Genomic DNA, 23,822 nt, shown 5'->3' on the forward strand with positions numbered 1-23,822 from the left:
TTAATTGTAAAATTGGTCAATTGTAGATACCATTTTTGAGATATATGCAAAAAACTAAAAAAATATTTATACTTTATGACCCTGTATCTCAGAAAAAAAGCATTATACAACCTATGTTTATATAAACTTTTTTTCACTAAATAAGGTCTACTATAAAGTCCTTATAGCCATAAAGTGTTATGGCATCGAAACGTTTTCTATCAATAAAGTTTTATATATCGTTGAATTTCTAATAAAAAGATAATATCAAATCTGCAGAAAACTGAATTTAGTACTAAGGGAAAAAATGAAGTTGATGATGGTTCCAAAAAGACGAAACGTCGAATATAAAATTTTTTATAACGGTTTAATAGAGCATTAGAAGCGACAATGAAAAAGTGTTTTGTTCTTAGTCTGTTAATAACTCCAAAAATAAATAAAAACCGAATTGCAAAATTTTGGTTTTTTGCGAATTTTTTCAAAACGGCTTAAGATATCCTTGATTTTTTAGTGTCAAATTATTGCGCTTTTGATTACGCAACTTTGCCCCAGTTTACCCTTCTCCCTATGTTTTACCGTTTACGAGATCCCCATACTTTGCATCTAATTTGACTCACCCTGTACAATACAATTAACTTTTTGCATAAATATTTTAAAGTTTCTGAAATGCTTAATGTTTATTATTTATCAAAAACATTTTCTGTTTTTACCATTTTTTTAGGTAATGAGATCAAAAGAAAAAAGATTATGTAATAAAAAAGACTATTGATTTTTTTGCGATACAGAAGTTCTTAAATTTTCTCGACATATTACCAGACATCATGAAGCCGAGATTGAAGTTCAAGAAATTTTGTCATGTTCAGTTCGTAATAAAAAAAGAAAAATACTTTTTAATAAACTCAGAAGCAAGGGAAATTTTCTAAAAAGTTGTACCAATGATCGTGTTGTCCCTGTGCGAAAACCTTTATTGGGAGAACTAGAACCAGCAACAATATCATCCTATTTACCTTGCAAATTTTGTAAAGGTTTCTATAAAAGAAAATTTCAGGTGACAGCCATAACTTTGATTTTCTAAATAGGAAAGTACATCATGTGACACCTTATTTAAAAGCTTTTGAAATACTGATTACAAGAATGTATATTATTTTAAGCCTTTCTGAGAACACAGGCGCAAAATTTCGCTCGAAATGTTTTTAAATGCGTTCATTTTTTTCGAATCCTGAGGAAACTATTAAATATTTTTGAAAAATTTAAACGCAGAATGAAATATTACTGTATTATCTATGATCGAAAGTCCCTGAGAACTTCTATAATATTTATTTTAATAAGTCACAGAGGTGAAAAAAATTTTAGTCTGATTTTTTATTTTAAATATATCATTCAAAAGAAACTTTTTGTTTATTATAAGGGACTTTCTGCCCTCGGCAATACGCTAGTCTTTTATTCTGAGTTTAAATTTTTTTAAAATATCTACTTATTAGTTTTCTCACGATTCGAAAAAAATAAATGCGGTTAAAAATAATTCGACCGAAATTTTGCGCCTACGCTCTCAAAAAGGATTAAAGTATTATACATTTTTGTACTATTTGAATTTATTCGACGGTCCACTGTTTTAAAATAGGTTGAACAGATGTTGCCAGCTGTATGGTCCTCACTATGTGTATCGTATGTTATTCAACAGGGCATAGAATATACATGGTTAGAAAATATACGCCAAAGTCAGCGCCTCTATGCGGAAAATCTCTGAACTAAAAATTGATGTGGACCATACAAAATGAGGTCCCACTTTTTTTTGTAAAAAAACAGTTTTTGCCATCAGTACATGTCTACGAAAAAGTCTTACATTGATTGACCAAGTGAGGTCCATATACTGGACCTCACTTTGTACAGGACCTCACTTCAACCGCAGTTTCTTTTGATATGTGGCTCACTTCATACGCTGGGAGAAAATATATATATATATATATATATATATATATATATATATATATATATATATATAATATAGTAGACGAAATTATACATAGCTTTGGGCATCGTGTGTTAAGACTAACCGCCCTATTATTGCCAATTCAATCCAATTAAATATATTTGGGGGATATGTAAAACATATTAAGATAATTATATTGGATACAAGGGTTACAGTGACGAGGCAGTCGTGGAAACGTGGCAACAAGCATTGGATATTGCCACTCTTGAAATTTGGGAAAAAAATGTAAAATAAGACTTAATTGAAAAATGGTGGATCCGTGAAGGTCGTATCGAAGCAGTTAATCTTGTTATAATTTACCATCCGAATAAGGATAGCGACGACAGTGATTATGGCTGTGAATTTGATGGTTGATGATAGTTTTAGGAGATTAGGAAAATAAGGCAATAAGTAAGTTTTTTTGTTTTTTTCTTAATACTAATTAAATATTCGACTAAATAAATTACACTATTTAATCACTTAAGTATTTTTACAATTTGTTTAAATCACTTAATTTAAAAACCAATTTGTTTACAATGCTAAACTGAATGATAGTAATTATATACTTCAAAATCTGAATTACAGCTGTTCTAAGGTTTATATCTCATCATCATCATCATATAAAGGGGGTCCTACGGCGATTGCCGCTTCCCGCATTTCAGCCTCCATCTTTTCCTATCTCTCCAATCTCCCTCTTCTAAGCCTCTAGATTGCATTGTTTTTGTAATTTCTCTTCTCCAGGAATTTGGTGGTCTTCCATTTTCCTTCGTTCTGGCGGAACATACATTAAGGCTTTCTTTGGCCACCGCTCCTCCTCCATTCTCATCACGTGACCATACCATTGTAATTGTCTTCCTTGTATTCTATCTGAAAGAGTATCTCTAATTTCTGTACGGTTTCGTATTTCCTCATTCCTGATTCTTTCCATTCTCGATACTCGACATGACCTTCTAAGATAATCCATTTTCAAAACGTCTACTTTATCTCGTTCATTCTTTGTCATCCTCCAACATTCGGCACCATATGTGGTAATTGGTTCTACAATTGCTCTGTATACGCGAAGTTTGGTATGCATCTTTATTTTATTAGGCCACAGTAATGAATTCAGTATTCGTATGCATTTTTTCCCTTGGGTTATTCGGTTTTGTACATCTATCTTAACTCTGCCATCTGCTGATATGATGCTTCCTAGATATTTATACTGGTTGCAGCCTTTTATGACTGCGTTTTCAAGCCTTCGATCTATGGTATTTCCTCCAATTTTTAAATATTCTGTTTTGCTTATGTTTACAGTAAGCGCCCATTTGGCATATTCCTCAAATAATTTTCGATTCATATAATTTATATCTTCCTCATCGGTTGCAACCACCACCTGATCATCTGCAAACAACAATGTATACAGAGTTTCTTGTCCCATTTCGATGCCCATAAATCTACATTTATTTCTCCAATTCCTCAATGCTTCTTGGACGTATATTTTAAAGAGTGTCGGTGACAAACAGCATCTTTGCTTTAGGCCTTTAGGACTTTAAATTCATTTGAGGATCTGGTTCCAATTTTTACACAACTAACTGCATTTTTGTACAATTTATATATCGCTCGGATATACGTCGAATCCAATCCGGACCTTTCGAGGATCTCAAACATTTTCTTTAAGGGGACACTATCATATGCTTTCTCAAGGTCTATAAATACCAAATGGGTCTCTCTACTTCTTTCGACACGCTTTTCAATTATTTGTCGTAGGATAAATATATTATCAAGGCAGGATCTCCCGGTACGAAAGCCGCTTTGTTCTTCAATATCTTGTATCTGTCTTTCAACCCTCTTTTTTAATATTCTGCCGTACAACCGGCCCACAGAGCTCGTCACACTAATACCTCTATAATTGGAACAGTCTCTTTTATTCCCTCTCTTATATATGGAGCTTATATAAGATTTATTCCAATCTTTAGGAATTTCCTGGTCTCCACACATACATTTATTGAAAAGGTCTACTATTAATTCCAAAAGTGCAGTCGGCCCATATTTAACCAGCTCTATGGGAATGTCTCCAGGCCCTACGGCTTTTCCGTTTTTAACCTCTTTTAATGTTTCCGTCAATTCAGATAATGTTATTATAGGGATTTCCTGTCTTTCGTCTTTGTTGTCTATTAATTCCCTTATCTTTTCCCATCTGTACTCTACTCTATCCTCTTTCAGCAGTTTCGTATAATATTCTTCCCATTCATTTAACTTTATGAGAGAAATGTTGTCTTCATTTTTCTCATTTTTCCTAAACTGCTTTAATGTTTTCCAAGCTTGTGCCACTTTTGTTCCACCCATAAATCTGTCCAGTTCATCACACTTAGCCTCCCAGTTTATATTTTTCGCCTTATCCACGTCTCTTTTAACTTCTCTATTCCATTTAGCGTATATTTCCCTGTCTTGAGGATCTTTGGATTGAAGCCATATGTGATATGCTTGTTTTTTCTTGAGAACTTTCTCTTCTAGTTCCGTTGACAACCAATCAGGTTTTCTTTTTTTCCGATTTTCAACTTTTCCCAGTTTTTTATTTGCCGCTTCATGAATATATTATTTAATTACCTCATACAGACTTTCAGGGTCAAAGTCCTTTGTTTCTATATTTTTTTATTTTCTGAGCTATTCTAATTTTATATAAGAACTTTGTCGAATCTTGTTTAAAGCTTTCCAGGTTATATTTTATGTTTTCTATGGTTGTTCCTATGTCTGTTACTTCATCATTTTTGTGACTTGATTGTTCTCTCTTAAATGTCATCATTACTTTTGCAATAATCATATGGTGGTCACTTCCACCTTCTGGCCCTCTAAACACCTTCACGTCCTTCGTTTTTAGTTTTGAATCTTTACGCTGAATGAAATAGTCAATTATTGATTTTAAATTCCTGGTAGGCTGCGTCCATGTAAATTTGTGTATATTCTTATGGGGGAAGAAACCATTTAATATTTTCAAAGAATGTGCCTCGCAAAAATCTATTAATCTTTGACCATTGTCGTTCAGAATGTCTTCTCCATATCTCCCTATTATTTCACTGTTGGAGCTCTTTCAAGTTTTTGCATTAAGATCACCTAAGATCCAAATTTCTTTCTTCTTATTAATTGTGGCTAGAACAGTTGTTAACTTGTTAAAGTACTCTTCCTTGCTGTCAACCCTTGTTTATATCTGTCAACAGTATTTTAAAAAATAAGAAGAATTTACTATTTTACAATTATACAATTCAGCACATTGGACCATTTAAATCGATACCTTAAACCGAATTTAAAACAGTCGTATATTCGTGGAATGGAATATTCTCCATAGTTTAACCGTAATCAATGAAAACCAGAGGAGGCTTGCCGCACCTTGTATAACAATATTGAACTTAAATATAGCTTTTCAACTTTTCAACGAAGTTTTCCATTACTAATTATAATTTTTTTTTATTGTATGCACATAATTAAATCGAATCATTGGGAATCATCGAATTATATTTTTATATTGTTATTTTAAAAAGTTCTATTGTATTGTTTATCACCTAATTTGATTTAATAAATTGTGGGTTTTTAATCTATATATAAAATATTCTCTTTACTCAAAGTAAACAAAATAATTTTTAGAGTTCGTTTAGTAACAAAGTATCTAAAAGCATCACTAAATTAAAAATGAAAATGGTATGTTCTACAATTTTTGCAGCTTTAATCGTCATTATAATGACTAACCAAGCTGGTAAGGAAAACCTCATATAACCACTTTATATCATGTTTTATTTATTTTATATTTAAATTGATCATTGAATTGTACTTAATTATCAAGTTTGAACCAGATGTGTTATTCCCGTCGTCATAAATGTTGCGGTAAGGCCCGTGATTATTTTTTATTTTTGTTAGTTTATGTATTTATTTTACTCCGTGCTCAATTGTATCTCAATTGTAATTAATGGTGTACTTGTAGTAAGAGCTTCAGCACCAGAGACCAGTTTAATTAAGGCGGTCACTCACTACGCAGCACTTGACAAGTATTTGGCAATGATAAGTGCTCTTGATACGTAAATATCCAGCACAGTGTATGAAGATGGCATAAACCTTTATATGCTATTTGTATTGCTTTCACCAGTGGGCAAACTACTCAGGTCAGAGGGAAAAATTTCACGAATTGATGAACCAGACCAAAATTGATTGGTTTTTATTTGCCAATGTAGAAAAGGTTTTACCAAAAAATGTTCCGATTCTGTCATATCTGTTTTGTTTGCAACTAATCTAGATATTCCAAAACACCGTTAAGACCATACAGAAAACAACAAGTAACGGTGCTTTTATCTATCTAAATATTTTTTGTAAAAAGGCATACCTTTTCATTTCTATTTTATTTGTCATTGTGCAGATGCAATCTACGCATCAAAATGTAAGAGAGTTTTAAGTGTGTTTCAAGGCCCCTGTCGAATAATAGGTCTCAGTTTATCCCGTTGAGAGTTTTAGTTATCCTCAGGGTCGTCCTGATTAAGATTCCAAATTTATCCCAGTTGGTCCCAGTTTATCTAATTGGGAATCTAAGTTACTTCTCACTACCTCAGTAAATTCCTTTGACTCTAACCCACATTCATAATAGTCCAAGATCCCAGAGTGATCAGACATAACTTATTTTCACACAGATGAAACCTTAGAGTCTCAGTAGCGTCTCGCGTGCTTTGAATACCTGCGTATTTATGAAACTTGCTGAGTGACACCTGGGCAGGTACCAGGTGAGAAAGGTAACTAAAAATAAGAGCTATTTAACTTAAATTTATATAACTGATTTTTATACATATTTTGTAGAATGTTATTTTAAAAATACTGTAATAAGTGTCAGACACTTGTCATGGACCAGAAATTTTGTCAGACGCTTTAAAGCTCCACTAAAATTAAATGAACTTTACTTAATTTTACATGTCTGATTTTTAAATATGTTATTATTGGAACTATAATAAAGTTATATTTAATCAGTCAGACAAATTAGAATGACCAAACATCCCTCAAACACAAGAATTAGTTAACCAGAAGTATGAGCGCGAGAGTGCTGTGCGTATGAATCTCAAAGTAAAAAATTCTGTTTTCGATCCAATTAAATATTTTTGCATCTCTATTTTAATATAATGAACTCTAGCATTAAGATAAATATTAAAGTAAATTAATGTATTGAATTGACTGCTCATCCGAGTCATCATCTTCATCATTATCAGTTATGTTGTTGCTGGCTGGTTCTTCTGCAAAAATAGTTCAAAGAATTAAAAAGCAAAAAATCACAAACATAATAAATTCTAAACCTGAAATCAAAGTATAATACCTGAAGTTTGAAGGAATTCACTAACGTTTGCTGGTAATTGGTCACCATCAAACCAATGAAAGTGATATTGGTTTTCTTCTAATCTCTACCCATTGTGTTCAAGAGTTAAAATGGTTGGTTGTTTTGTATTTGCATTCTTCCATATGCTAAAAATGTAATTAGCATGGCGAAATTGTTAGAATAACTCACTTTAGCATGGTGGTAAACTGCTAGCATCAAAATTTTTTTAAATTTTTGCGATCGAATTCTTCGTTAATATTAGATACGCATATATCGTAACATAATTATCGCAATGTCAGTATCAGAATATCTAATAACAAAATTTGCTTTAACGTCTACATTACAAATATAAAAAACAATTTTAGTATCAGCTTCTTCATGTTCAGGACACGATAAATTGTCATCAACATTCGATAAAACTTTATTATTATCAACGATGTAAGAATGACATTGTTTAGAATTAATTAACATCCGTTTATTCCTAATAAATGACACCATTTTATCAGATGCCTAGTGTTGAATAAAAAAATCAACGAGGGCCTGTTTGAAATTGATATTTTTGAATTCTTGCGAAAAATCTGACGGTCTAACTTGATCGGAGCCAGAAATGTTGAAATCAAATTGAATAGACTCATGACGAAGGCCTCTTTCGTAGCCTTTGATCTAAGGGGAGAAATATTGATCAAAAATAACAAAGAGTGTAACAGATTGTGAGTTAAAGAAGGAGAACCGAGTTATAGACGTCTCACTCACTCTGAAATGCAAGCACAGCACTCTCGCGCTCATACTTCTGGTTAACTAATTTTTGTGTTTGAGGGATATTTGGTGATTCTAATTTATCTGACTGATTAAATATACCTTTATTATAGTTCCATTAATAACATATTTAAAAATCAGATATGTAAAAGTAAGTAAAGTTCATTTAATTTTAGTGGAGCTTTAAAGCGTCTGACAAAAGTTCTGGTCCATGACAAGTGTCTGACACTTATTACAGTATTTTTAAAATAACATTCTACAAAATATGTATAAAAATCAGTTATGTAAATTTAAGTTAAATAGCTCTTATTTTTAGTTACCTTTCTCACCTGGTACCTGCCCAGGTGTCACTCAGCAAGTTTATAAATACGCAGGTATTCAAAGCACGCGAGACGCTACTGAGACTCTAAGGTTTCATCTGTGTGAAAATAAGTTATGTCTGATCGCTCTGGGATCTTACTCTATAAGAAATTTGACTCAATCGAAGGTCAACATAGAGTTGACCTGAGTAACAACTTTATCTAATTAATTGTTAGTACTTTTTCTTCTATTTTCAACCAATTTAAATGATGTTATTTTCGAGTTAAGTTCATATAATAAGTCAAGTATTCAAGTTCATACAATTTTGCATATTATTTTGGCTATTCATAAGAGGGATAGTAGTCTCGAGTTTTCACATTTGCTTAATTTTTAAGTGAGTTTTATGCCTGGAGTGTTCATATAAAAGGTTAAAGTTCGTCTTTTTGAGTTTGGTTATAGGTTTCATATACCGGAAGATCAAAATCGTATTGTATTGTATAATCGAGATGTATTTCTTCGGCATATTGTCCGTAGAGAATAAAAACAAAGAAGAGTAATTCGTGGCACTATAGACTGATTGATTATAAATCGATACAGCATGATATGATGATGAATTATTTACTGTAGTGAAATGTAGTTCAATTGTGTGAAGATTTAAAGAATTAAATTATGTACCACTGTCGTCGCATACTATTTTTTTTTTTAGGATAGTAGTAATGCCTGAGTTTGCTTAAGATTAACAACGAAGTTTTGTCGGGTATTTTGTAACACTGTCCATACTGAATGAATCAATAACTGCCAAAAGAGATTTTTATTTCAATGGAATAAATCTATGTGTATGATATCAAAAGGTTTTTGCCCAAGTAAAGGAACTAACTGTGGAAATTTGTAGGGACGTCTTTCGTGTTTATTTTTTTGGCAAATTTCGCATTGATTAATATAGTTTGAAATAATAGTTTGCATATTAGGCCAGTACAATTTATTTTTTAAATGTTTTTAGGTTTCTACAATACCGTTATGATTCTTGGTGTGGTATTTCTTTACGCATTCGATTTGTCTTTTATCTTCTTTAATGTCTTGCAGTATTTTATTGCAGAAAAAGGTTTTAACGGTTGAGTCTATATATTTTCTCTAAAGAAGTTGCGAAAAAGATTTAAATGCATAAGAAACTTGTATATCAAATTTTTAATTGGGTCTTAAGATATTTTTAAAAATTCTGGTATTTCTGTTTCCAATCTTCTGTAACATTTACATTGTATCGACGTTTTTAAAAAAAATTTCGATAAACTAAATCGAATTTTTCGGAGTGATCAATAATTATAATTTAATTTGTCGACATATGAATTGGTTTTTCTGAAATTTGAATTCCAGTTAATTTGTACTGTGGAAAGGGGGTCAGCAACTTGATTTTCCTTTTCTTTCTTTTACATCAAAGTTCATCCAGTTTTAGTCTCCAACTTGCCAATCTAGACGTAGGATCTCTAATTTTATATGTCCAGACAAGGGAATACTGGTCCATTTCGACCAAGAATCTTTGGCCATATAAATAGGGACGAAAATGTTTGCAAGAATCTATGATGGCTAAGAGTTCCTTTTCAATTATTGTGAAGTAAGCTTGTTCATCTAAATTTAGAGAATTTAGAATAGAATTTAAAGAAGAAAGCGTTTAAGAATATTGTCCATTAATTTTTCGAAAATGCTTGGGACATTTTTTAAACAAACAGGGATCCACGTAAACTCAAAATGACCATGAGGAACTCCCATGGCAAAACACAGTAATTCCATTTTTACAACAATGGAGAAAATTCGATTTTTATAAAATGTACAAGCCGTAAGAAATTATTAAATAAATTTAAACACAAACTTGACTGTGTGTTAGACAACCCCTATTCACGTTTTTAAAATATTATTGAAGGGAATAATCCGCCTTCATAGAAGAGATCGCAAGTGAAAACTAATTTTGAATAGATTTAAAAACAAATTAAAATCCATTTTCCATAACAAAACACAGTAATTGCCCTTGCTATGTTTTGTAATTAGTACATACTTAAAAAATACTCCATTTTGCAGAACAGTAGGTAAGTGCTGTTAGTGTGTTTTGAAAAAATAAATTAAAACTATATGATAAAAGAATATTTATTTTAATACAATACAGAATATAAAATAGGAACGTACCAACGTAAAAACTGTGATTAAAAATTAGTAACTAACAAAAAAAAAACAATCTCTACTTAAAACAAAACAATAATATTACTAAAATAACAAAAGGAACGAACTAGACAAATACATCGGTTTGATAACAGCCGAAAACTAAACAATAGAAACGAAATAAGAAAACGAACCAATATATTTTATTTAAATATTGGAATCTATGACATCCATTTATTCATGCTCCACAAAGTCTAAAGATGTTTCTTAGTCTGGTAGGCTTTGCCAAAAGAACTTTCTGTTTTTCGGCATTAGTGGTACTAGGTTTTTCAAAATAAGTACCTTTTGTCGCTTGAGATTCCACGAATATTTAAAGTTTTGGGCGTAAACGTGCTTGGACAGTGTTTTTTTTTTGTAAAAAATCTAATTCCTTATAATCGTCCTCAAAATCTGTTTTATATTTTATACAATTACTTCCTAGTGTAAAAAGACCTTCTATCAGATTTTTGTAATAATAAACCCTTTAAAGGATTCTCCAGTTGTTGTACTTTTTTTTATTCTAGAGTTATTCACAAGTTCAGTCAGTTCCTGAAAAACATAGATATTTCTGTTTCTTAGTATTTTTGCTCGATATTGTCATGAATTCCATCAGCAGATATGTGCGTATGGCCCTTTATATCTTAATTTCCTGTCGTCCGGAAGAACGATTGACTTCTGTTATCAAGGAAGTATATAGAGCCCAATTTTTATTCTAGGATGTACAGTTCTCTGCCCAAATGAGAGACATCTCTTTCTTTTCTGATTACTTCAAATAAAGCGAGTTACAGTACAATGACCGCTACCATCCAGTAAGTTCCACCACGTGGATTCCAACACGGAGCTACCGCTTGAACATTCTGGACTAAATTGCGACGTATTGAACAGCAAGATCAGCAATTAATAAATTATAAAAACACCATGTTAAAATCAATTTTTTCAGTCTGATTTAAAATAGTCTGATTTAAATTATTGTTGTTGTTACTAAAATCTTTGTAAGTCGAAAATAAAAGTTTTAATTGTGAAGTTCTCAGTTTTTAAAAAAGTGTTTTTCCCAAGAACATTCATAATTGGCGCAGAGTCAGTAGGATAGTGGAAGAGTCTTTATAGATCCTCGTCACTTTTAAGTGTTTGTCCACTGTTTTAAGAACCAGCCCCAGGGAAACCGTCTGCAGAGTTCACCCGAGGGAATTAGAAGTTAGAAGAAGCCTTCAGGGGCAAAGGAATGCACATCGGCATCGTCTTTATCATGTAAGCGATTTTATTATTACTTAGAATTAAGAAGATTAGATTTTGAAAGAATTCTTAATAAATCAGACCCCTCTGAGTCCTTAGATTGAATCAGAGCTAAATTAGAAGATAAATAAAACAAAGATTTGAATAGATTAACAAAGATTAAAGTAATTTAAAAATATCTCCTCTAAGTCCTTAGATTGACTTTAGAGTCAGATTTAGACAAAATTGAATAGCTTAATAAATACTATATATTAATAAGCATAGAGATTAATAGATAGAAAATAAGTAGATTAAGATTGATATATTTATATATTGATTATTGAAAATTACTATACCGATTTGACTATTGACTATATATTATATTGAAAATTTTTAAAATATGGCAGTTCCACAATTTAACGTTAAAAATTTATGCATTCTTCCAAATTTTGATGGAAATCCAAATGAATTACATGAATTTATTAAAGTTTCTACAATACTTCTAAACCATTATTATGACAGACTTAATGCAGCTAGTATACAAAACAAATTTTTGCTTCATGGTATTATCAGTAAATTAACAGGTAGAGTCAAGGAAGTTATATCTGTATATGGATGCGAAAGTTGGGACGAAATAAAAAACGCGTTAATTCAAAATTTTGGAGACCAGAGAGACGAAAATTCGCTTACAAGGGATCTAGTAAATTTAAGACAAGGCTCAACAGAATCTATTATGCATTTTTATGAAAAAATCATGGGACTTTTAAGCTGTATTAATAATTACCTAGAATTACATACGATAAATGCCGATATTAAAAGTAGCAAACAAGAATTTTTCCGTCAACAAGCTCTTACAACATTCTTAGCAGGCCTACGAGAACCAATGGGCTCTGTTATCAGAGCAATGAGACCAGGAAGTTTAGCCACGGTAATACAATACGTACAGGAAGAAAATAATGTTCGATATCTTCAAAAAAATCAAATAAGTCAACCTTCAACATCAGGAAGAAGCGAAAATTATCAAGAACGCCGACCTCAGAGACAGCAGATGCTTGCACAAATCCAGAAACCATTGTACCAACAGACAAATTTTGCACCTCCACGATGGCAGCAACCAATGAGACAATTCTATCCACAGAATCAGTTTCAGCAACCACATCGGCAACAAAACTTCGATCAATTTAGACAAAATTCAAACCCTCCAGCATTCAGGACCCAAAACCAGTCAAATGTATGGGCACCCAAACCCGGACAGTCAAAACAGTCTAGACCAACACCTATGAGTGAAATATCAGAAACCACAACCAGAGGCCGTCAAAATTTTACACCAAATTACCGAGCACAACCAAAATTCACCGTAGAAGAACTTTACAATATACAATGCCATGGAGATGAGCAAGAAGAGAATGCCAACTACAATGATTACTACGAACCTGAATACGACAATTTTCTACAAGATACATATGAAAATCAACCAACCGAATACGAAGAAAACGTAAATTTTCGAGAGGACCCACCAGAAGCAATCGGAACGTAATTTAACTTCATTCATTTCCCGATAAGAAGGAGCTACCCTACATCAAAATTTCTAAGCCTTCTTTACGACTTTTAATCGATAGAGGATCCACAAAGTCATTTCTTAATCCAGAAATACCTTCTTCATATTTTCCAAGTTACATAGTTACATAAAACATGAACCCTTTGTCGTCACATTAATTTTTCAAAACTATTCCCAAAAATATTGTGCCGAAATTCCTTCATTTTCAGAATTTAATTCTGACAGCAAAATGAAATTCTACCTGTTTAAATTTCACAAAACTTTCGATGGTCTTATTGGCCTCGACAATCTAAAACTCTTCGAAGCCCAATTAAACTTCCCTAAATCGCTTCTAGTTACAAAAGATTCTACAATCCCCATTAAATATTACGAAACAAATAAAATACAATTTTATTCCATTCATTTGGAAGCAAATTCTATTAGCCAAGTGAAAATTCCTGTCAAAGAAGAAAAAGGAACCATCATTATTCCTACCCAAAAAGTACAAGGCGTCGTAGTACGAGAAGCCCTTACTAACGCCGAGAACCACCTCGCCTGGACCGAAATTGCCAACTTCACGTCAGACCCCATTCATCTTTCTCTTATGGAACCACTCGAAAGCAAGAAAATAGACATTCAAGATTTCCATATATATTCCATGGAAACAACCTCCGGACCAGACTACAGACAAGATATCGACGACTTAATTAAAACCGAACATCTTAACGAAGAAGAAGAGGAACAAGTTCGCCACCTATGCCGAAAATTCTCCGATATATTTCACCAACCAGACACTCCTCTCAGCTTTACTAACGAAGTTAAACACCACATCAGAACCAAGGATGAAGAGCCTGTATATACGAAATCATACCGTTATCCGTATGTGTACAAGGAAGAAGTAAAGAAACAAATCTCTTCAATGTTAGAGCAAGGGATCATTCGACCAAGTCAATCTCCATGGTCCTCGCCTATTTGGGTCGTGGCCAAGAAACCAAATTCATCCGGTAAAATAAAGTGGAGAATAGTGGTAGTTTATAGAAAGGTCAACGAGAAGACAATTGACGACCGATACAGAATTCCTCACATTAGCGATATTTTGGACAAATTGGGAAGACGTCAATGTTTTACGACCCTCGACTTAGCAAGCGGATTTCACCAAATCGAGATGGCTGAAGAAGATATTCCCAAAACAGCATTTAATGTGGAAAATGGACACTATGAATATTTAAGAATGCCATTTGGACTTAAGAACGCTCCGTCCACGTTCCAACGTATGATGGACAACGAATTGAAGGGACTTCAAGGAGAAATATGCCTCGTCTATATGGACGACGTAATAGTATATTCAACATCACTACAGGAACACATAGTAAATCTCACAAAAGTATTTCAACGACTAAGAGAAGCTCGACTAAAAATCCAAGTCGACAATGCGAATTCTTAAAAAAGCAAGTTAATTTTCTAGGACACGTAGTCACACAAGAAGGCATAAAACCGAATCCAGCGAAAATTGAAGCAATAGAAAAATATCCAATACCGAAAACAGCGAAAAAAATAAGAGCATTTCTTGGACTACTGGGATATTACAGGAAGTTTATTCGAGACTTCGCAAAAATCACAAAACCTCTAACAAGATGCTTAAAAAAGGATGCAAAGATCGAACATACACCCGAATTCGTAGAATGCTTTGAAACGTGCAGGAAATTATTAATGAATGAGCCATTATTGCAATATCCAGATTTTTTCCAAACCGTTTAACCTCACAACAGATGCCAGTAACTTCGCTATCGGTGCAGTACTTTCCCAAGGACCAGTTGGCAGTGATTGCAGTGACCAATTGCCTTTGCTTCCAGGACACTAAATGAAACCGAAACCAAGTACTCCACAATAGAAAAGGAAATGTTAGCAATGGTGTGGGCAACTAAGTATTTTTGACCTTACCTATTTGGAAGAAAATTTAAAATACTCTCAGACCACCGTCCTTTGCAATATCTATTCTCCCTAAAGGAACCCAACTCCAAACTAGTGCGTTGGAGATTAAAATTAGAAGAATTTGACTAAGAAGTAATTTACAAAAAAGGCAAAGCTAATACAAATGCGGACGCACTGTCTCGAATCGAAATACACACAAAGGAAACTAAGGACATCGATTCACAAATTAAGGAAGTCTTTGATGATTTAGTAGACATGGAAGACGATGGATGGTCAATGACTAAGAATCCAGATGCAGATCGAATGATCGACGAGATTGTAGAAGAAAAAGCAACAGAATTAATTCCAGAAAATACTGTTGAAAACGAAGATCAAAACATGGACGAAGACGGAAATGAAACCATACATACAGCAGTAGAAAACCCAATTCTTAGTATACCTATTTCGGAAAAACCACTTAACTTCTACAATAACCAAATTATAATCAGAATCGTCAACTACAATCCACGACCTCCAGCAATTATACAAACTTTTCCGAATAAAAGACGTTATCATATCCAGCTGTCGAAAGATCAGTTAAAAGCTGATACCATAAAAATTTTTAAGGAACACCTCAACCCGAAAAAGAATTATGCAATTTTATTTGAAGCAGAAGAAGAAATTTTTGCAGAAATTTGCGAAATTATCAGGAAAACTTTTAAACACAACGCATATGACTTAGTAAAGTGCAATCTTTTATTGGAAGATGTTAACCTAGAAGAACAACAAAAAGAGATTATAAAAAACTATCACGAAGGAAAAACGAACCTTAGAGGAATATCTGAAACAGAAAGTCAAATAAGGAAACGATATTACTGGCCTAATATGAAGAAGGACATAGAAGATATCATAAACTTTTGCGATATATGTCAAGAAAATAAATACGACAGACTTCCTCCCAAATCAAAATTTATGGTTACACCAACTCCCACTAAACCACTGGAAATAGTTCACATTGATTTATTCCAGACTGATGGACAGAAGTTTCTAACCATAAAAGACTCATTTTCGAAGTATGGGCAAGCCTGCCCAATAAATGGAGGAAATGCAATCAATGTATTCAACGCCCTATTGATTTTTATAACACATCATGGACTCCCAACAATGATAGTAGCCGATAATGGTACGGAATTTAAAAATGGGGTAATACAAGAATTAGTAGACTCTCATAAAATCTCAATCCACTATACAACACCAGAGAATCCGCAATCCAACGGGATGATTGAGAGATTTCATTCTACGTTAATCGAACATCTTCGAATCCTAAGGAACACCAAAGCAAAGCTCTCGATAAAAGAACAAATGCTATACGCTATAATTGGGTACAATAATTCCATACATTCAGCAACGAAGTTAAGACCCATCGACATATTAAACGGACATATCGACGCAAAAGATCCCTTTGAGTTGACATACAGAAAGTAATACTGAGCAATTATATCCAAAATCATAGAGAGATAACAAAGAATTGTACAAGGAAGTAAACCAGCATATACAAGAGAATAAAAATAAAGTCATCGAAAATAGAAACAAATCGAGACAAGACCCTATTACGTATAAACCAAGCACAAAAATTTATACACGAAAAACAGTTACCAGAAATAAATTACTTCCGCGATATTCCGCAAAACATATAAAAAGGAATAACAAAGTGACTGTAAACACATCAAAAGCTACAGTTCACAAGAAAAACATAAAACATCAACCTAAATCAAAAACTAATTTTGAACCGTCCGCACAGGATCACCCTGACGATGGGAGAGGAAGAGAAGATCAAGGACCTGAAAGACAACCCAGGAATAATTCCCCCCAACCTGGGACAAGCAAAGATTCATACTAGTACACACGATTTTATACAAACTACTTCTTCAAACTACTAGCAATAAAAGAAGAATTGGACAGAATGGAAACCCAGTACGACGCAGAGACCACAGCAATTCAAAATGGACTTAGCCTACATCCTAATCTCTTTACTGATTATCATTTATTTCCTATACCTACCGCAAAATCTACTACAATCATTCCTCCTGAATCTAATAAACGAATATCTCCTCATAAACGAAAAATCCTTTCAATAGATGGAAGAACCATGTGCCGAATCGACACAAGATATCTTTGCCAATACACCCCCGTCCAAACTTGAGATGTCATTATTCAAAGATTATCAGATGCCCACTATATAGGAATATTCCCCGAATCAACCAAAATTACAACTCGATGTTCTACTACAAAATTTTGGGCCTAAAAGAAACTTATCTCATCAATCTTCCGCCCAGATGCGAACTCAAAACCCCGATCCAGAGTTACATAAATTCAAGGACAACCATCCCAGAGCAACCGCTAATGCTTCCCAAAATAAGGACCATAGATATTCAATTCAAAATTCAAACCATTAAGGATATATCACATCCCCTTAGACAAACTGCATGAACTCTCTAAGGAAGAGGAACATCTAGAGACAATTAACCCGAAATTATGGAACCATAGCCATAACCAGTTTTGGATGATTACTTTATATATTTTACTTTATATATTACTTTATTACAATAATCTGCCTCTATATATGTTACAGGTATAAAACAAACAACAAAAAAAACCCAACTCTAGCGACCAAACTCCAGAAGAGGCCAACTCAACAGTTCTGTTCGTCCCTCACAAAACTTCTTCAGGGGATGGAGTAGTTACAGTACAATGACCGCTACCATCCAGTAAGTTCCACCACTTGGATTCCAACAAGGGGCTACCGCTTGAACATTCTGGACTAAATTGCGACGTATTGAACAGCAAGATCAGCAATTAATAAATTATAAAAACACCATGTTAATATAGTCTGATTTAAATTATTGTTGTTACTAAAATCTTTGTAAGTCGAAAATAAAAGTTTTAATTATGAAGTTCAGTTTTTAAAAAAGTGTTTTTCCCAAGAACATTCATAATTAGCGTCAACAATCGACTCAGCTTTACGTCCACCTAAAGATTCGTGCCAGAGTACACAGAAGCTGTTATTTTTAGGTTATTTGCTTAAAGTAGCAAACGTAAGGTTAAATACAACAAGTCGGCTAGTAGAAATTGCACTGAGGCATAATATGCAAAATAATCACTTTTTGTAAATCCATAAGAGTATATACGTTTCGTCGAACTTGCTATTTAGGTAGTCTTTTTTATATTCTAGATTTGCCTTTTCTACTTTAGTACGGTGAGAATTTAGCTGATCTTGAATTTTATGGTCTTGTTTATTTTCCAACGTGTTCTTTAACATGCCGAACTCTTCACAGATATCCGATTTGGGTTGACAAAGTAAAATATTCATTTCCTTTAAAACTTGACGGTATGCTTCGATTTTACAAACAAAGGGCTGTTTTTTTACAAAATCATCAAACATTTTCTTATATTTCAACTCTCTCGGTAAATACCTAACATTAGGGGCATTTTCTACGATAATCTAGACTTCGGCAAATATGCAAATAAAAATGTAGAAAATATGCGCATAAATATGCACGTGTTTACCCGAAAATATGCAAATATTTTACAAAATATGCATACAAATAAATAAAAAAATCGTAAAATAGTAACAATTTTATTTAAAAAAAAAAGTGTACATAACTAAATATTTCCTACTATTCATTAAGATTTACATTTATTTTAAGTAACTACATCATTTTTAAGTATGAATAAACTTATTTAGAATTATGGTAACAATAAATGACCAAGTGGTGTTCAAAATTTTCTAACAAAAACTTGTGGCTTCTGTCTGAGTACATATATTTATATATGGAAAAACTTCGTTCAACATCAACTGATGTAACGGGAGCATTTTTCAAACTAACCAAAACATTTGGTTCTAAATTAATTGTTTCCGAAATATTTCCAGCTAGAACACTGACTACTTCAGAAAGAATATGGTAACCTTTATTTTTTTCCATAGTAGCTTCAAATTTTTTTAAAATATCTTTTCCAATATTACCTCTAACGTTCCGACAACATGACGCAAATTCTTTTATTAATGCTGTACTTTCGAACAATGACAGTTTTGGTGATTCTAACTGAGTAATTGTTTTTTGAACAAAACTAAAATTTGATTTTATAAATGAAAGTTCTTGTTGAAGCAAGTTACTCTGAAAAGTTTGTTTAGAATCCAAAAGAGATTGGGAACTATTTTAACAAAATGATCTGCATAAAAATTAGCTGCTTCTAACCATGTTCCCCATCGCGTTAAAATAGGTTGTGGTAGAAGAGGAATGTTAGGTAGCATTTCTTTATAAAGTTGAATTCTTATAGGAGATTTAAGAAATACTTTTTTGACACTGGATATCATGGTATTTACAAGAGGAAACTTTTTTCGTATTTACTCTGCAACTCTGTTTAATCCATGCGCTACACAAGTAACATGTATTAAATCTGGGAAAAATATTTTTAAATTTTGTCCTGCTTTCACCATATAAGGAGCAGCATCCGATAAAATAAGCAGTAATTTATTAAAAGGAATAGTTGTCGGAAGAAAAAAAGTTGCTAATGTTTCTTGTATAAAACGCGAAATTGTTAAAGCATTTGTTTTCTCAAGTTGCTGGCATGAAATAAGATGAGATTTTGGTAAGGTATCTTCTTTAAGAACACCAATCAATAAATGAGCAATATACTTTCCTGAGGAATCAGTGGTTTCGTCTACAGATATGTAAAAATAATTATCTGCAATTTCTTCCTTAATATTAATTAACACCGACGAGTATAGCCCGTTCACATTATTTCTTCTTAGAGACCGATCACTTGGAACATTAAGTTTGCAATGTTTTTTTAGAAACGAACTAAAAGTTACATTTGGTAATGTTGAAAGCGGTATGTTTGCAGACACTAATGCGCGACACAAGTCTTCATTAAAAGTTTCTTGCTCATCTAATTTTTTTGAAGTAGATTGGAAACATTTAGCCATTGAAGTTTGATGTTTTCCTCCTATTTTTCCTTTTTTTGCAATGTGTGAAGCAGTTCTCACATGTTGGTCTATCTGAAATTTCTTCTCACATGCTGTCTATAAATAAAAATAAAAACCTTTATTTTAACCCAACCTTTAAAATATAAAAATATACAAGGTGTTTTTGGTTAATCAAATAACTGGTTTGGAAAAAAAAACACTCGCTAAGTGTTTTAAATGCAGTATTAATCCACAAATTAGTTTTTGTTACTAACCATTAGTACATCATATAACTTATTTTAAAATTCAACAAAAGTTTTTTTTTGTTAATTCAATTACAATAAAAATAATTGTGTTTTAGAATAGCTGACTTCATAAAAAAAAGTAAAGGTGAAAAATTTTTCTAAATACACACCATTGTATTGTACCATGGACAATTTTTTTTAACTAAAAGAATTTAATTTTTTTTAATTTTAACACCCTGTATCTCGAAAAGTAAATAAGTTTGACCCCTCATTAACTATATCGTTTTGTTCAATTTTTCGAGAAGTATCTACAGTCAAACGTTGTAAGTGTCATTTGGAAACACCCTGTATGTATGAAATATTAGATATTTAAAAGAAAATATCAGATACTTACAATTTTGCCACAGACTAAACAGTAGATTTTTCCCATATCCATAGACAGCTCTTTATAAGGTTTAATCCAAGTTGAAGCACTGGTTGTTTTAGGCATTATAAAATCACAATCTTCCTTTTTGTTACGCACAACGAGTGTTTACGCTTTGAATATCAAAACAAAAATGATTTACAAATCTGAGCATCAAATTAGAAATGTTTAGGTACCTAATTCAATAAACTGGGAGATTTTGGAAAATCCCTAAATTAGGAACAAAACTATTAGCCGTTTACCTGCTGTTAAGATACAATAAATTGTAGATAGATTTGGGGATTAGATCATAAAATGCAAATGAGCGAACCCTTAGCGATTATCCAATAACTGAATGCCTCAGTGACCGAGACTTTCTAAGAATGTTGAGGGCTACTTAAATTGATCTTTGAAATTGTAAATGTTTTGTACCTGTAGAGATTACGTACTTAGATCATTTCTTGATTAAAATGACTACAAAATTTTATACAAGAATTGAAATAAATTGGTATGTTTAAAAATTTTCAAATACAGTATAAAAATCTGAACTTTTATGCACTTTATGCAAACTTTTATACAAATATGCCAAAATATGAAATAATTGCATAAAATATGCACAATATGCAAAATATGCAATATGCATATTTGCCGAAGTCTAATAATGACTCACTGATGGCTTAAATGACTCAATATTTTTTCGTTAATATTTCTCGATTGGATTACTTACAGCAGCCACCTCTACGTTCCTAGATCTGATCTCCACAAGGTCCTTTTTTAATTACTGCTACTAATTCGGTTAGTACAGATTTATTTATTTATCGTATGGTACTTGACACATTTACATTTAAATTTACATATATTTTGTATAAAATATTACATATATGTTTACAAACGAACATCTAACTTATTTACATATTCTATCAACTCTGGAGTCGCCATTAGGAAATCCTCTGACCTGCCTTGATAGGATCTTGTAGGACACTGTTCTGTAATGTGTCACATGGTTTGGGGTTGTCCGCAGTCACAGAGTGTGGATGGTCGTTTACCCCATTTGTGCACCATGTAACCGCATCTGCCGTGTTGGGTTCTGATTCGGTTCAGCATAGTCCATGTGTTGCGGGGTAAGTCAAAACCTGGTGGTCTTTGTGTGATGCAGGGTAAGCTGCTATTTTGTTGTTCCATCCATTCTCGAGTCCAAGTGGTCGTTAAGTTGAACTCATTTTCCACAGCAATCTGTGCTGTTTTTATTGGCGATCGTCTTTAGCGTGAACGGTTACCGTTGGCAGCATCTATATCTTGATGAAGTGGCAGGATCTCGTTACTTAGTATCTTGTTGTACTCACTAGTGAGAGAGTGTATGCGCCGTAGTTTGGGTGGTGGAATGTGGCTCAGTACTGGGAGCCATTGCGTAAGGGTGAATTTGATAACACCAGCAATCATTCTCATTGTATTGTTCAATTGGGCATCTACTTTGTATATGTGCGCTGTTAAGCCAGGCTGAAGAGCGGTATTCTGCGGTTGAGAAAACAAGGCCCAGGGAGGATGATCGCAAGGTGGAAGCCGATGCTCCCCATGTTGTGCCGCATAGCTTCTGGATGATGTTGTTTCTGGATTTAAGTTTTTCCGTTGATTTTGACAGATGTTCCTTGAAAGATAGGGTTCTGTCAAGAGTCACCCCAAGGTACTTTGATGTTTTATTGTAAGCGAGTGTAGTGTTTTCGAATTGGATGTTCAGTGTTCTTTTTATTTAGATAAAAGCAAGCTTTTTATTTAGATGAAAACTGGAAACCTCTGTTTTGGTACCGTTTGGTTGTAGCCTCCATTTACGGAAATACTTTCCCACTATGTGTAAGTCTGCCGTAAGGATTTCTTCCGTTTATTCAAATGACTTACACCTTGTTGCAAGGACCTATTTGTCGGCATAACCAAACTTCCTTGATCTGGTTTCTGGTATATCAGCGATGTACAGGGTAAAGAGAAGAGGAGCTAGGACAGATCCCTGAGGCAGTCTATTCTTTTGATGTCGGTTCCCATGACTACTTGAATCGTTCGGTCGACTAGCATGCTGTTGATTATTCGAGCGGTGGATTTACAGGAGATTGTACGGAGGAGCTTGTATATCATGCCTTCTCTCCAGATTGTATCGTAGGCAGCTGTTAGATCTATGAATGCGGCTGCAGTTTTAAGTTTTCTCTGGAACCCTGCCTCAATAAATGTGGTAAGTGAAAGAACCTGATCTGGGCAGCTTCTTTTCGGTCGGAAACCTGCCTGATCAACCGGTATTGATTCAAGTAGCTTTGGACTAATTCTGTTATAGATAAGTCGTTCTAGTAGCTTGAACGTTGCCGATAGTAGGGCTATTGGTCTGTAGTTCTTAGCGTTGTTATCATTTGGCTTCCCTGGTTTTAATATGGCAATAATCTTTGAACGTTTGAGTTCCTGTGGTATGATACCGATCTTCATAATATCTGTGAAAAAGTGAGATATCCATTCTCTCGCATATTTGCCGCTGTTAATTAATAATTCGGCATGAATATTGTCAAAACCTTGAGCTTTACTTGGCTTTACATCCTTGAGAGCTATAGTGACTTCCTCGCAAGTGAAAGGGCGGGAGTATTCGGTTTCTGCAGATTGGAATTTTAAAATTTTAAGCTCTCGTATTACCTTGATTCGAGAATAATGATCCGGTTCATCGTAACGGGGTTGGAGTAATTTTAGAAGACAAATATAACAATGCCGTCACAAACTTTGTGCCATTTTCGGACCAATGTCTTCTTATTCAACTATCCGGAAAGCCAGTCAATATTAACATCATTCAAACTTATCCCCTACGGCCGATAAACCCATAGAAGAGCTAGAAGCGTGGTATGCTGACGTAGAAAAACTTATAAAGATGACCAAAAAACGAGACCTAACATTTATCTTAGGTGACTTTAATGCTAAGTTAGGTAGAGGAAAAGTTTCTGGATTGATTGGAGACTTCGAACTTGGAGCAAGGAACGACAGGGGAGAGAGAATGACAGAATTCTGCCAACAA

General features: G+C 33.3%; 1 long non-coding RNA gene across 1 annotated transcript in view; it reads left to right on the forward strand.

The window, feature by feature from the left end:
- The first annotated feature begins 5,544 nt into the window (after positions 1-5,544).
- Positions 5,545-23,822, forward strand: part of LOC140442744 (uncharacterized) — a 41,261-nt gene continuing 22,983 nt past the window's right edge. Inside the window, exon 1 of the long non-coding RNA XR_011951134.1 lies at positions 5,545-5,675. This is a non-coding gene — a long non-coding RNA (uncharacterized lncRNA). The remainder of the gene's footprint in view (positions 5,676-23,822) is intronic.

The sequence above is a fragment of the Diabrotica undecimpunctata genome, chromosome 6 (genome assembly GCF_040954645.1).
Source record: "Diabrotica undecimpunctata isolate CICGRU chromosome 6, icDiaUnde3, whole genome shotgun sequence".
Lineage (NCBI taxonomy): Eukaryota > Metazoa > Arthropoda > Insecta > Coleoptera > Chrysomelidae > Diabrotica > Diabrotica undecimpunctata.